This window comes from Budorcas taxicolor, chromosome 9 (assembly GCF_023091745.1).
Source record: "Budorcas taxicolor isolate Tak-1 chromosome 9, Takin1.1, whole genome shotgun sequence".
Taxonomy (NCBI): domain Eukaryota; kingdom Metazoa; phylum Chordata; class Mammalia; order Artiodactyla; family Bovidae; genus Budorcas; species Budorcas taxicolor.
In genome coordinates, this window is record NC_068918.1 from 73,862,135 (window position 1) to 73,875,416 (window position 13,282).

General features: G+C 40.8%; 1 pseudogene; it reads right to left on the reverse strand.

Annotated features, from left to right (window-relative positions):
• Window positions 1-985: 985 nt before the first annotated feature.
• Window positions 986-3,683, reverse strand: LOC128053156 (transcription factor IIIA-like; annotated as a pseudogene).
• Between the last annotated feature and the right edge of the window lie 9,599 nt (window positions 3,684-13,282).

The following is a 13,282-nucleotide window of genomic DNA, read 5'->3' on the forward strand; positions in this document are numbered from 1 at the left end:
TAGAGGGTCTAACATTTAAACAGGAAAACTAGAAACTGTATGGATTCATCTTTTTAAGTCTGATTCCTCTCTATAAATGCCTATGAGAAGCATTCAAGTCAAATTCTTCTAGAAAGTGTCAGTTTACAGTCCCAGGATAAGTCTGGAGGATTTGGCTTTTGGAGTTACACAGCTTAGCAGCCAATAAAGGCAGCATTTACTCCAGTGGTTTTCAGCCCTAGCTCCAGGCTAGAGTGACCCAAGCCCTGGGCCCAGTCCAGCACACCCAGAATCTCTAGAACCACGTGTCTGTCTTTTTCTAACCAGTTCAATGACTCTGTGAAGGACGGTTGGGAATAGCACTGGGCTGACAACCTGGGGGGATAAGGGGGCCCTGCCAGTGCCCAAACCCACTGCTCTGCACTTTTTGTGAGAGGGCGATCTGGATCAAACACAGCCTCTCTGGTGCCATGACAGAGGATTCAAAACTATCAAGCCTTTAGCGCATTGGCCTAGTTACATGGAGTTTGTATAACCACCTGGTTATTATACAGGTTTCCATCAGCTTAACCAGGTCTATATGATTTGACTTAGCAAATCCCTTATATAGCAATTCAAGAATGCTGGCTTTTATGGGTATTAGATAAGCATTAACACCAGAAAGAACCAGAGGTGTTGGTTTTATACTATCCTTTTGTTTCCTCTTCTAGGAGGAGGCATGTAAAGATTCATCCAGACCATGTCTGGAATTGCAACCTTCTCATCCAGGCCACAGCCCATCAGAGGGGGCAAGGTTGTGATGTGTGTTCTTCCTCCCTAGAGCAAAAAGGAGGGAGAGCATCTCCAGGCACCCTGGGAGGAAACGCTCTGAAATGGGAAAGATGAGAAAGATGGAGCATCAGGTGTCCTGCCCCAGTGACTTTAACAAACACGTGCTTCTGGGAGAGAGAACTGAGCTGGCTGGTCTGTGGACCTCCACACAGCACAGTCGGGTGTGCAGCTGCGGTCAGCATGGCGACGTGGAAAGCGTGTGGCCTTCCATGCAGCTTGGCAGCTCCCCGTTTCTGGCCATGGCACAGCCAGGCCCTGTGTCCTCTTAGGAGGGAGGTACACACTGAGTGTAGAGGCCAGGCTCCGCTTCTCACTAGACGGCCTCACTTTGGTTTTCTTCTTGTCAGGGTCACACACACCAGCATGCCTGCTGAGGCTCTGCTTCATGGCAAAGGTCTTGCCACAACCAACGTGCTCGCACACGAAAGGGCGCCGTTCCTCATGGAAGGAGAGAATATGGCTCTGGAGGGTGAACACAGTGGTGTAGGTGTGGCCGCAGCGTTCCCGTGGACACCAGCACAAGTTCTGCTCGGGGGCGTGCATCCTCATGTGCTGCTTCAGGATGTCCTTACACTTAAATGTTTTTCTGGCACGCGCCACAGATTATGTCCTCTTTATGGGACTCTCTCACGTGTTTAGAATCTCTGTCCATGTTTTTGCCACAAAAGAACATTATTTTCGACAGATATAGCCCTCGTGGGCATTCCCGTGCCGCTTCAGACTGCTGGGGGAGGAAAAATGTTTTCCACATCCCTCGTGGGCACACTTGAACATGGCTCGTTGGTGTGCTGGCAATGGTGGATTTTCAGTTGCTGATGGGTCTTCTCACAACCTTTGAAACTACATGCATATTGTTTTGCTGGTTTTACATGTTTGCATTCAAAATGTTTCTTTAAGTTTTATTTTGTGTTGAATTTCTGATCACAGCCGCTAGCTGTACAAAGGACTTTTTACGGGTGTGAACCAGGGCGTGGCGGCTGAGATTGTAGTCCCTGACCAAGGCCTTGCCATACCCTTCATCAGTTCAATTCAGTTAAGTTGCTCAGTCATGTCCAACTCTTTGTGAACCCATGAACACAGCACGCCATAACTCCCGGTCATCAACAACTCCTGGAGTTCACCCAAACTCATGTCCACTGAGTCAGTGATGCCATTCAACCATCTCATCCTCTGTTGTCCCCTTCTCCTCCTGCCCTCAATCTTTCCCAGCATCAGGGTCTTTTCAAATAAGTCAGCTCTTTGGCCAGCATCAGATGGCCAAAGTATTGGAGTTTCAGCTTCAACATCAATCCTTCCAGTGAACACCCAGGACTGATCTCCTTTAGGATGGACTGGTTGGATCTCCTTTCAGTCCAAGGGACTCTCAAGAGTCTTCTCCAACACCACAGTTCAAAAGCATCAATTCTTCAGCGCCTAGCTTTCCTTATAGTCACAAACATAGGGTCTCTTCCCCACCCCTTCCCCCTTGCATAGCTGCGCGTCTAGCTTCCAAGCCTTGTTATAATTGGCGCTGCAGATGGGGAAGGGCCAGATGAACCTCGAGAGGCCGCCGGGGGCGGCGGGGCAGCAGGGAAGCCTTCTTGCTGACTGCAACGAATGGGTCGGTGATAGTCAGGGACGACACAGCCTCAGTGACCGAGGCCGGAGGCTCCAGGTTCCTGGGGGCCAAGAATTCAGCCACGTGCTAAGTCACGTGCGGCGAAACCAGGGACTATCAACAGCTTCCGGAGACCCTACTCCTGGGCCCACTGCATTTCCGGGGGCGTGATCGCAGAGGGGCGGACTCTTCCTATGTCTCTTTCCTAAGTGAGAAGATGAAGAAAAATGGCAGAGGTCTCTCCTCCAAGGTGGTTTTCAAGTAAGAAGGTTAATTAGACATGGGGAGAGAAGCCAGAGGACCTTCCTTTCTCTCTGGAGCTAATCACCCACCTCCCAAAGGCCTCCTCTCCTCCTCCATCGCATACTGACTCCAGAGATGCTGATAGAAGCAGGTCACATCCATCTTTCAATTTCTGTTTTCAATTCCCTTGTCCTTATTGGCATGACATGGTGTACAAGTGTTGCCAGAGCTAATATATCATGTTTTCTTACAACAAGTAGTGTTTGGTGTCTTCATATTTCTGTGACAGGTACAGTGCCGACTACTTGTGAGTCTTCTCATTCTTTATTGGTTCAGCCAAGAAGAGTGCGAGTATGCACTCTCTCTCACTAATCAAGGTCGATTTATTAGTTTTGATGGAGGAAAATGTAATTTCTAACTTCTCTGTGAGCAGAACTGATGAGAAGCCCTGATTTTATAACTCAGCAGTGCCATCCATGGTCGAAGGCATGGGTGCCACGTCAGCCTGCATTTAAATCCAGGCTCTGCCATGTTTTAGGAAGAAGTTGCTTCTCTGTCTCTGGTTTTTGTCTGTGTAACTTTTGTACCTTTTGAATTTTGTAATATGAACATACTTTACTTATTCAGAAAGAAATTAAAAAAAAAAAAAAAAAGCCAAGCAGGTGTGACACACAAGACATACCAAAAGAGGAAAATCTGGAGGAGTTGGCTGGATAATACCATAGTAATCAGGTCTGAGATGCAGAGATCCTACACTTGAGAATGAGAGGAAGGAGGGTGGGTTGATCAGAAAAGACAGCCCAGGTTTTGAAAAAGAGACAAGGAGGAATGAGGTTGGGTTCCACTGTGGCAGCTGGTTGACATTTGTTTCAAGAAACAGGTTCTCCCATTGGGATTCTTCCTGTCAAATCCTCCTGCCCTCACTATCTGCCCTTTATTCCCACCTCTCTTTTCCACCCACCTTTATAATTTCTTTGATAAATTCCAAATCAGGACGCAACTTCAGAAGCTTTGTCATCTTTCCATTCTCCATCTCACTAGGGACTTTCCAATGTATATGATCCCAGTATATTTGGAAGGTTTTTTTTTTTTTTAATCATAATTCCTCTCTTCTGTTATAGTGGAACCCAAGACTTTGTCCCTTCTAGCTACAGGAATATGGCAGGTTGTTTGCACAGAAGGCAGTAATAGTGACACTCCTCTCATTCTTGAATCCACAGCCTATGAGTTTGCAGCTTTTTCTATGAGAAACTGGAGACTATTTCCTGGTGGTTAGAGCCTGGACTGGTTTCATGACTTACTTTGACTAGTAGAATGTAGTGGAAGTGATGTTATGAGAACTCTGAAGCTTCTGTTCAACCCCTCTTGGAATGCTGCTCTGAGTCCACTATGTCGAGAAGCTGGGTCCACCATGTGGGAGAGAACCCAGATGCTCCCCTGTCAGACATATGTGAAGAACCATCTCAGATCAGAGTTGAGCTGCCAGGTGACTACAAGGGCATGAATGACCCTGGCCAGACCAGTGCACATTGCTGAGCACCAGAATCATGAACAAATCAACAACTTATTTTAAGGCACCAAGTTTTGAGTGGTATGTCATGCAGAATAGAAAACTGAGGCAAGGCTTCTGATTAAATGTAGTGTTCAAACACTCCCTATGGTTTATCATTAGCTGCAGCTGGTAATTCACATACTGGTAGATAGCAGTCACAGTTAAGGAAGGAAATTGTAAGTGAGCAGGTGGAAGCCCTGGACCTGTACCTAATAGAGCTCTTTCTCCCCCAAAATAGCAGCGTAATTGTTGGCAGAAGCTTTTCCCATAGATATTAATTTTTCACTTACTGAGAAAATAGATATATAGCAGAGATCACAAAATTTCATTCCTATCTTTTATTGGTGGTAAACATCTAGACTAAAGTGAACACTTCTCCTCAATTCTAGATCTTTTCTCCAACTATTTAGGAATGTAGGTGCCATAGACAAGGTTTTCTTGTCTGCAAAGTCTGGCTATGCCATCCTGAATTAGAAGAAGAATTGGCGAGTTGCTGTTACAATTGGTAGGTGCAAAAGGGACCTGGAAGAGGGGGGAGGCAGAGCAGGAGTGTACCTACACTGAGCTGGTGTTGCACCAAATGACCCATAAAGTCTAGAACCAAACCCAGCCCCAGGGAATCTGATTTGGGATTATCGTGGAGCAGGGCACAGACACTTAAACACACACAGGGGAAGATAGTTACATGAAAAAGTACAGTCCACTGGGTGAACAATGAAATGTGATGAAGCCTGGTGAGTAGAGAGTGTATGCAGCATTTAAAGGGGGCACTCATACTCTGCTCTGTGAATTTCTTCAAATGAAAGCCCAGTGTTACCAGGATTTCCAATTTGGGGGGAAGGAGCTAAAGATTTGGATTATCCCTTGATGTCACTAAAGTCTTAAATGTTAATTGACAATTTTAGAAGAATGTAAAATCCTAGGAAGATCACATAAATCATGTATATAGGACTCTTGTTTGTAACACCTGACAAATATAGTCAGAAATGATTCACTGTCTTTAACAGTTGATAAATTCACCATGTTGAACAACTGGTGTGTCCGCTACAGTCGCAGTGCTAATTAAGCCTATGCTTAACTGGATATTAACCGTCAGTTGCTGGATTAGGAGGAAATGGGGAGGATACAGGGGCAAGCACTGGGAAGCTAGAGCCATTGGGAGTGTCTCAGGGCAGTCCAGGGGTAATGGCTATTTTGTAACCAGTGTGGAATGATTTCAGTATCTTAACAAGGGGTAGCACCTACTGGTATGGCTCAGATTATCAACTCTGCAACAAAGAGAGTGAGTTCACAGTATTTGACATTTTTTTTTCTTGTATTTTATTTTCAGTTTTATCATTAAAGGCAAAAAGATTAATGTAAAGTCCTGCTATTGAATATTATAGCCGTTTTGCTTTTATTCTCAAATAGCTCCTCTAGGGCCCAGCAATTGTCTCCACGGCAACTACTTCTGTTTTTATAAATCTTAGATTGTGAAGAGGTGAGAAGGAAGCAAGAGTAATGGCTAAATCTTTGCAACCCAAGATTTTCTTTTAAACATGAAAAAATTTGTAATAAAAGCTGGGATCTTTAGCCTTCCAATTTACAGCCATATCTTGAGTGCCCGAGTGCTGGTTATAACCTAGACAAATGAAATTTATAGCCCAATCCATCAGCTATTTATTAAACATGCACTGTGCATCCAGCACTTTGCTAGGTATTGTCAGGGATTCAAAAGGAAACCCAAGATCTAAAAGACCATCTCAATTTCATAGAGAAACAAAGATACCACAGTGATAGTTGGATCAGTGTATGAGGAGGAAGTGGTTGATCTGAGTAGAACTGGGTGTTTAAGAATGATGACAGAAGAGCTGAGGAAAGCAGAAAAAATTGAACTCTAAGCTGACAAAGCTTATCTTCTTTCTCTGCTTACCAGGGTGTTTAACTTAAATCAGTTATTTCCCTTCCTATAGACATGGCCAGGGCTAGCGCCATCATGCTTTACAGTGCTGTTAGAAGCCCAAGTTTCCCAGGCCATTCTTCAGTATCCTGGTATATATACTGCTGTATATATGATCGAACCACCTGATTTCCATCCCATTCCAGTTCCCCACACCTTCCCACACATGTGAGTTGTTGCACGTTTGGTGGACAAAGTCAACAGCAACTGCCTCTAACAAGCCTCAGTCCCTTTTCTGGACATTGTCTTCATGATCTAGATAGAATTGAAATTAGTTACACCCTTGGAGTATTGCTTTCTTTGGAGTATCACCAAGTAAAATTCTCACCATTCCTCAACCATGTGCCTAGACCAGCAGGTGTTTATGCCCTCCTTGCTCTTCATTTACTTTCAATTTTTTTCTCTTCTTTTTTTATTAAGACAAAACAAAAACAATTAAACCAAAAAATCAGATCTTAAAATCAGACTACCCTGTTGCCCCTGCTTTTTGCTGTCAGCACAGACTGACAGACTATACCTATGAATACTCTAAAACTGGACCATAGCCCTCTTCCCCATTATCACTCTGTTATCAGTCTGATCAATTTCAAATTCCAGGGAGAGGATTTCCCTACACAGCAGCCCTTGTATTATAGCTTTGTGACCTCTTCAATAGTAATGATCTTTTTCTCCACATTACAGTCATCCACTTCGTGGATCTATTACAGATTTTGTTACCACCCTAAATCTTACATCTCTGCACTCAATATTGGCAACTGACTTCTAACTTCCATCTCTTATACTTCTAGCTCCCTTTATCCAGCGTTTCCACTCCAGAAAACTTTCAAACTTGTGAGGACATCTCATCTGTTGACTATCAAATTTATTTTCTTTATTCTTCCTTACATTTCCTCACTCATAAAATATTTGTACACTGATATTAGAAGAAAATTCAGAGAGCTTTACTTGATATGAATCTTTTATTGAGTGAGAAATAGACTTTTGTGAACAGGGATGCTTCAAATCAGAAACTGGTATGAAGTTCAGAGGCACCATGTTCCGGGATGGCTTATAAAGTGAAAGTGAGAAAGCTGTTTAACTTTCAAAATGATTGGTTATTACAGTGGGGATTTCCAGATGGCAGGGGACTGGTTAAAAGTGATTATCTCATTTTATTTAAAAAGGTGACTAAAGTTTCATTTATGATTATCAGACATATATACAAGAAGTAATTTTTGCTCGTGTTCATGAAATAAATTAAATTTTGCTTGCTGGTTTTGTCTGCCTAGGGAATCTTCAAACTAGGTCTCTATTTTATTTTATTTTAATATTAATATTTATCCTGTATCCTATTTAAAATATGAAACACCTCTTTGATCTCATTCCTACCTCAATCACCCCTGAAGTTGTCATAATAGTTTTTAATATTAATTTTTAAAATTTTAAAAACTCTAAAGTGAAAATGCATAATTTGCACTTTTAATACATATTTATGTATCCCTAAAGATATGTAGCATCTGGTCCCATCACTTCATGGGAAATAGATGGGGAAACAGTGGAAACAGTGTCAGACTTTATTTTTTTGGGCTCCAAAATCACTGCAGATGGTGATTGCAGCTATGAAATTAAAAGACACTTACTCCTTGGAAGAAAAGTTATGACCAACCTAGATAGCATGTTCAAAAGCAGAGTTAAATAAGTTAAATAAGCAGGGTGACAATATACAGCCTTGACGAACTCCTTTTCCTATTTGGAACCAGTCTGTTGTTCCATGTCCAGTTCTAACTGTTGCTTCCTGGCCTACGTACAGATTTCTCAAGAGGCAGGTCAGGTGCTCTGGTATTCCCATCTCTTTTAGAATTTTCCAGAGTTTCTTGTGATCCACACAGTCAAAGGCTTTGGCATAGTCAATAAAGCAGAAATAGATGTTTTTCTGGAACTCTCTTGCTTTTTCCATGATCCAGCAGATGTTGGCAATTTGATCTCTGGTTCCTCTGCCTTTTCTAAAACCAACTTGAACATCTGGAAGTTCACGGTTCAAGTATTGCTGAAGTCTGTCTTGGGGAATTTTGAGCATTACTTTACTAGCATGTGAGATGAGTGCAATTGTGCGGTAGTTTGAGCATTCTTTGGCATTGCCTTTCTTTGAGATTGGAATGAAAACTGACCTTTTCCAGTCCTGTGGCCACTGCTGAGTTTTCCAAATTTGCTGGAAAATTGAGTGCAGCACTTTCACAGCATCATCTTTCAGGATTTGAAATAGCTCAACTAGAATTCCATCACCTCCACTAGCTTTGTTCGTGGTGATGCTTTCTAAGGCCCACTTGACTTCACATTCCTGGATGTCTGGCTCTAGATGAGTCATCACACCATCGTGATTATCTGGGTCGTGAAGATCCTTTTTGTACAGTTTTTCTGTGTATTCTTGTTACCTCTTCTTAATATCTTCTGCTTCTGTTAGGTCCATACCATTTCTGTCCTTTATCAAGCCCATCTTTGCATGAAATGTTCCCTCGATATCTCTAATTTTCTTAAAGAGATCTCTAGTCTCTCCCATTCTGTTGTTTGCCTCTATTTCTTTGCATTGATCGCTGAGGAAGGCTTTCTTATCTCTTCTTTCTATTCTTTGAAACTCTGCATTCAGATGCTTATATCTTTCCTTTCTCCTTGGCTTTTCGCTTCTCTTCTTTTCACAGCTATTTATAAGCCTTCCCCAGACAGCCATTTTGCCTTTTTGCATTTCTTTTCCATGGGGATGGTCTTGATCCCTGTCTCCTGTACAATGTCATGAACCTCATTCCATAGTTCATCAGGCACTCTATCTATCAGATCTAGGCCCTTAAATCTATTTCTCACTTCCACTGTATAATCATAAGGGATTTGATTGAGGTCATACCTGAATGGTCTAGCAGTTTTCCCTGTTTTCTTCAATTTCAGTCTGAATTTGGTAATAAGGAATTTGGTTTAAGTCATACCTACTTATTACTCAAATGAGCACATCTCACAGTTTTTGAGAGAAAGAATAAATTACCTTTACCTTTGTTACTGGCTTAATACAAAGTCACTTTTTGAAGACAAAAATACTCCTCTGATCTATGGCAGTGTTGGTTCAACATGGCACAGGTACTGAATTTATTTTGGATTAAAGTTTTCAAATTGTAACAGTATGCAACTGGGGAAAGCCTTAGATAGTATTAATATTTATACTATTTTCTTAAGGACTTTAGTTAGGTTGATCCTCCTTTTTCATTATTGCAGAATCTTCAGGAAAACATTCCTTTTTTGCAAACTATGAAATGTGCTTTTCTTCCTCCTTTAAGACTAATTTTCATTTTAGTTGTGTCCAAAAGGACCTGGTTGGTCATAGCTTTCCTTCCAAGGAGCAAGTGTCTTTTACTTCATGGTTACAGTTACCAACTGCAGTGATTTCGGAGCCCCCAAATATAAAGTCTCTCACTGTTTCCATTGTTTCCCCATCTATTTGCCATGAAGTGATGGGAACAGATGCCATGAACTTAGTTTTTTTAATATTGAGTTTTAAACCAACTTTTTCACTCTCCTTTTTCACTTTCATCAAAAGGCTTTTTAGTTCTTTGCCACTTTCTGCCAAAAGGGTGGTGTCATCTGAGCATCTGAGGTTACTGATGTTCTCCAAGCAATCTTGATTCCAGCCTGAGCTTCATCCAGCCCAAAATTTTACATGATGTACTCTGCAAAAAGTTAAATAAACACGGTGACAATATACAGCCTTGATGTACTCCTTTCCCAATTTGGAACCAGCCCATTGTTCCATGTCCTATTCTAACTGTTGCTTCTTGAGCTGCATACAGATTTTTCACGGGTCAGGTAAGGTGGTCTTCCCATCTCTTGAAGAATTTTCCACCGTTTGTGGTGATCCACATAGTCAAAGGCTTTGGTATAGTCAATAAAGCAAAAGTAGATGTTTTCCTGGAACTCTCTTGCCTTTTTCATGATCTGGCATATGTAGTGTGATCCATCTGGCAATTTGATCTCTGGTTCCTTTGCCTTTTCTAAATCCAGCTTGAACATCTAGAAGTTCACGGTTCACATACTGTTGAAGCCTGTCTTGGAGAATTTTGAGTATTACCTTCTAGCGTGTGAGATGAGTGCAACTGTGCAGTAGTTTGCACATTCCTTGGCATTGCCTTTCTTTGGGATTGGCATGAAAACTGACCTTTTCCAGTCCTTTGGCCACTGCTGAGTTTTCCAAATTTCCTGGCTTATTGAGTGCAGCACTTTCACAGCATCATCTTTTAGGATTTCAAATAGCTCAGCTGGAATTCCATCACCTCCACTGGCTTTTATTGTGGAGATGCTTCCTAAGGCCCACTTCACTTTGCACTGTAGGGTGTCTGACTCTAGGTGGCTGATCACACCATTGTGGTTATCTGGGTCATGAGTATCTTTTTTCTATAGTTCTTCTGTGTATTCTTGCCACAGCTTCTTAGTATCTTCTGCTTCTGTTAGGTCCATACCATTTCTTTCCTTTATTGTGCCCATATATGCATGAAATGTTCCCTTGGTATCTCTAATTTTCTTGAAGAGATCTCTAGTCTTTCCCATTCTATTGCTTTCCTCTATTTCTTTGCATAGTTCACTGAGGAAGGCTTTCTTATCTCTCCTTGCTATTCTTTGGAACTCTGCATTCAAATGGGTATATCTTTCCTTTTCTCCCTTGCCTTTCACCTCTCTTCTTTTCTCAGCTATTTGTAAGTCCTCCTCAGACAACCATTTTGCCTTTTTGCATTTCTTTTTCTTGGGGATGATCTTGATCACTGACTCCTGTACAATGTCATGAACGTCTGTCCATAGTTCTTCAGGCACTCTGTCTTTCAGATCTAATCCCTTGAATCTATTCGTCACTTCCACTGTATAATTGTAAGGGATTTGACTTAGGTCATACCTGAATGGTCTAGTGGTTTTCCCTACTTTCTTCAATTTAAGTCTGAATTTGGCTATAAGGAGTTCATGATTTATCATGATCTGAGCCACAGTCAGCTCCAGGTCTTGTTTTTGCTGATTGTATAGAGCTTCTCCATCTTTGGCTGCAAAGAATATAATCAACCTGATTTTAGTATTGACTATCTGGTGATTTCCATATGTAGTCTTTGCTTGTGTTGTTGGAAGAGGGTGTTTACTATGATCAGAGTATTCTCTTGGCAAAACTCTATTTGCCTTTGCCCTGCTTCATTTTATACTCCAAGGCCAAATTTGCCGGTTACTCCAGGTATCTCTTGACTTCCTAGTTTTGCACTGCAGTCCCCTATAGTGAAAAAGGATATCTCTTTGGGATGTTCATTCTAGAAGGTCTTCTCATTCTATTATTTTCCTCTATTTCTTTTCATTGTTCACTGAAGAAGGCTTTCTTATCTGTCCTTGCTATTCTTTGGAACTCTGCATTTAAATGGGTATATCTTTCCTTTTCTAGGTCTTCATAGAACCATTCACCTTCAGCTACTTCAGCATTACTGGTTGGGGTGTAGACTTGGATCACTGTGATACTGAATTTTTTTGCCTTGGAAATGAACAGAAACCATTCTGTAGTTTTTTTTCAGTTTGCACCCCACAACTGCATTTCAGACTCTTGTGTTGACCATGATGGCTACTCCATTTCTTCTAAGGGATTCTTGCCCACAGTAGTAGATATAATGGTCATCTGAGTTAAACTCACCCATTCCAGTCCACCTTAGTTTGCATATTCCTAGAATGTCGACGTTCACTCTTGCCATCTCCTGTTTGACCACTTCCAATTTACCCTGATTCATAGATCTAACATTCCAGGTTCCTGTGCAATATTATTCCTCATAGCATCAGACTTTACTTTCATCACCAGTCGCATCCACTAGTGCTAGGCATATACATATACTCCTATCCCCCCAAACAAGGAAAAGACTATTGTTCAAAGACCAAGTTTATAGTTTTGTTTACCTTGTAACTAGCATGTCTGCTCTTTTTATCAGTCTCCTTCTTTCGTTTATAAACGCTGCCAGCTTCTAAAGAACACGTGTCTGTGTAGCTTCCAAGATAACTTTCTGAGAGTCTAAAAGAGACTATCTCTTTGATATTATTTAGGAAACTGATAGTTGGAAGACCTTTCCTAAATGATTCTTAGCACTTAAAATGTTTTGAAGAATAGTCTCCCAAATGCAAATGTGACTGTTCTTTCATTTTTCATACATTCTTCATTTTTCTTTTGGCACCATAATATCTTTTTTGTAAACTAAATTGGAGTAGAAACTCCTTGACCTTAGTTCAATAATCATTAATAATAGTTTTCATTTTGCAACTTTTTGTGAGAATACAAAATATATATGTAAATAGAAATTAATGTAATATCAGGTAAATGATTGGCACAATTAAAATATTGTTGTTACTACATTTAATTATTATTCTAACTCTTCAGTAAGGAATATCAGGGAACTCTAGTCAGATTTTAAAAATCCAGGTGAATAAACCACAGAATTTCCAGCTTAAGCAGTAAATAATCTTTTGAACTCATTTTATAATTGATGTTAATTCAAAAGTAATTCTGCTCTTACACTATGCTTATGCTAGTTAATTCTATTCAACATCTAGCTTTTGTCCTCGCAATGCTCCATCAATCAGTCCTTTTGGATCATGAATTACAAGTCTCCAAAATAAAGTGACAGGTTAATTAAATTATGCAAGGCAAATGGTTCTCAATTCCATACCCCAATAGAGAGGAGAGGGACGTTGAAAATGTATGATTACATCAAGTCTTCTCTGCATTCCCTATCATTCCCTAATAATAACTCCAGGCCAATGACAGAGCAATCACTCTAAACTTTTAAGGCTATAAATATTATCAAATTTGACCTGGTTAAGTCATATAACCTCCTTCAGTGAAAGTGTTACTAGCAAAATTTCCCAATGAAAACTCTAAGGTCAGGGAATATTTTTGCAAGGGTTTATTTCATTAGAGATGTCACTTTCTTAATTTGTACCACACAACACATCTGATGGAACAATCTTGGCAGGTGTGCAGCTATATTCATACCCACCTGAGACACATTTTTTGAGAACCAACTATATTTGTAAGAAGTCATTTTTTGTATTGTTTTTCTCTTCTATTACTTTGTTAATCAACAAAAATATTATGTTCTCTATGAGAAGAAATAAA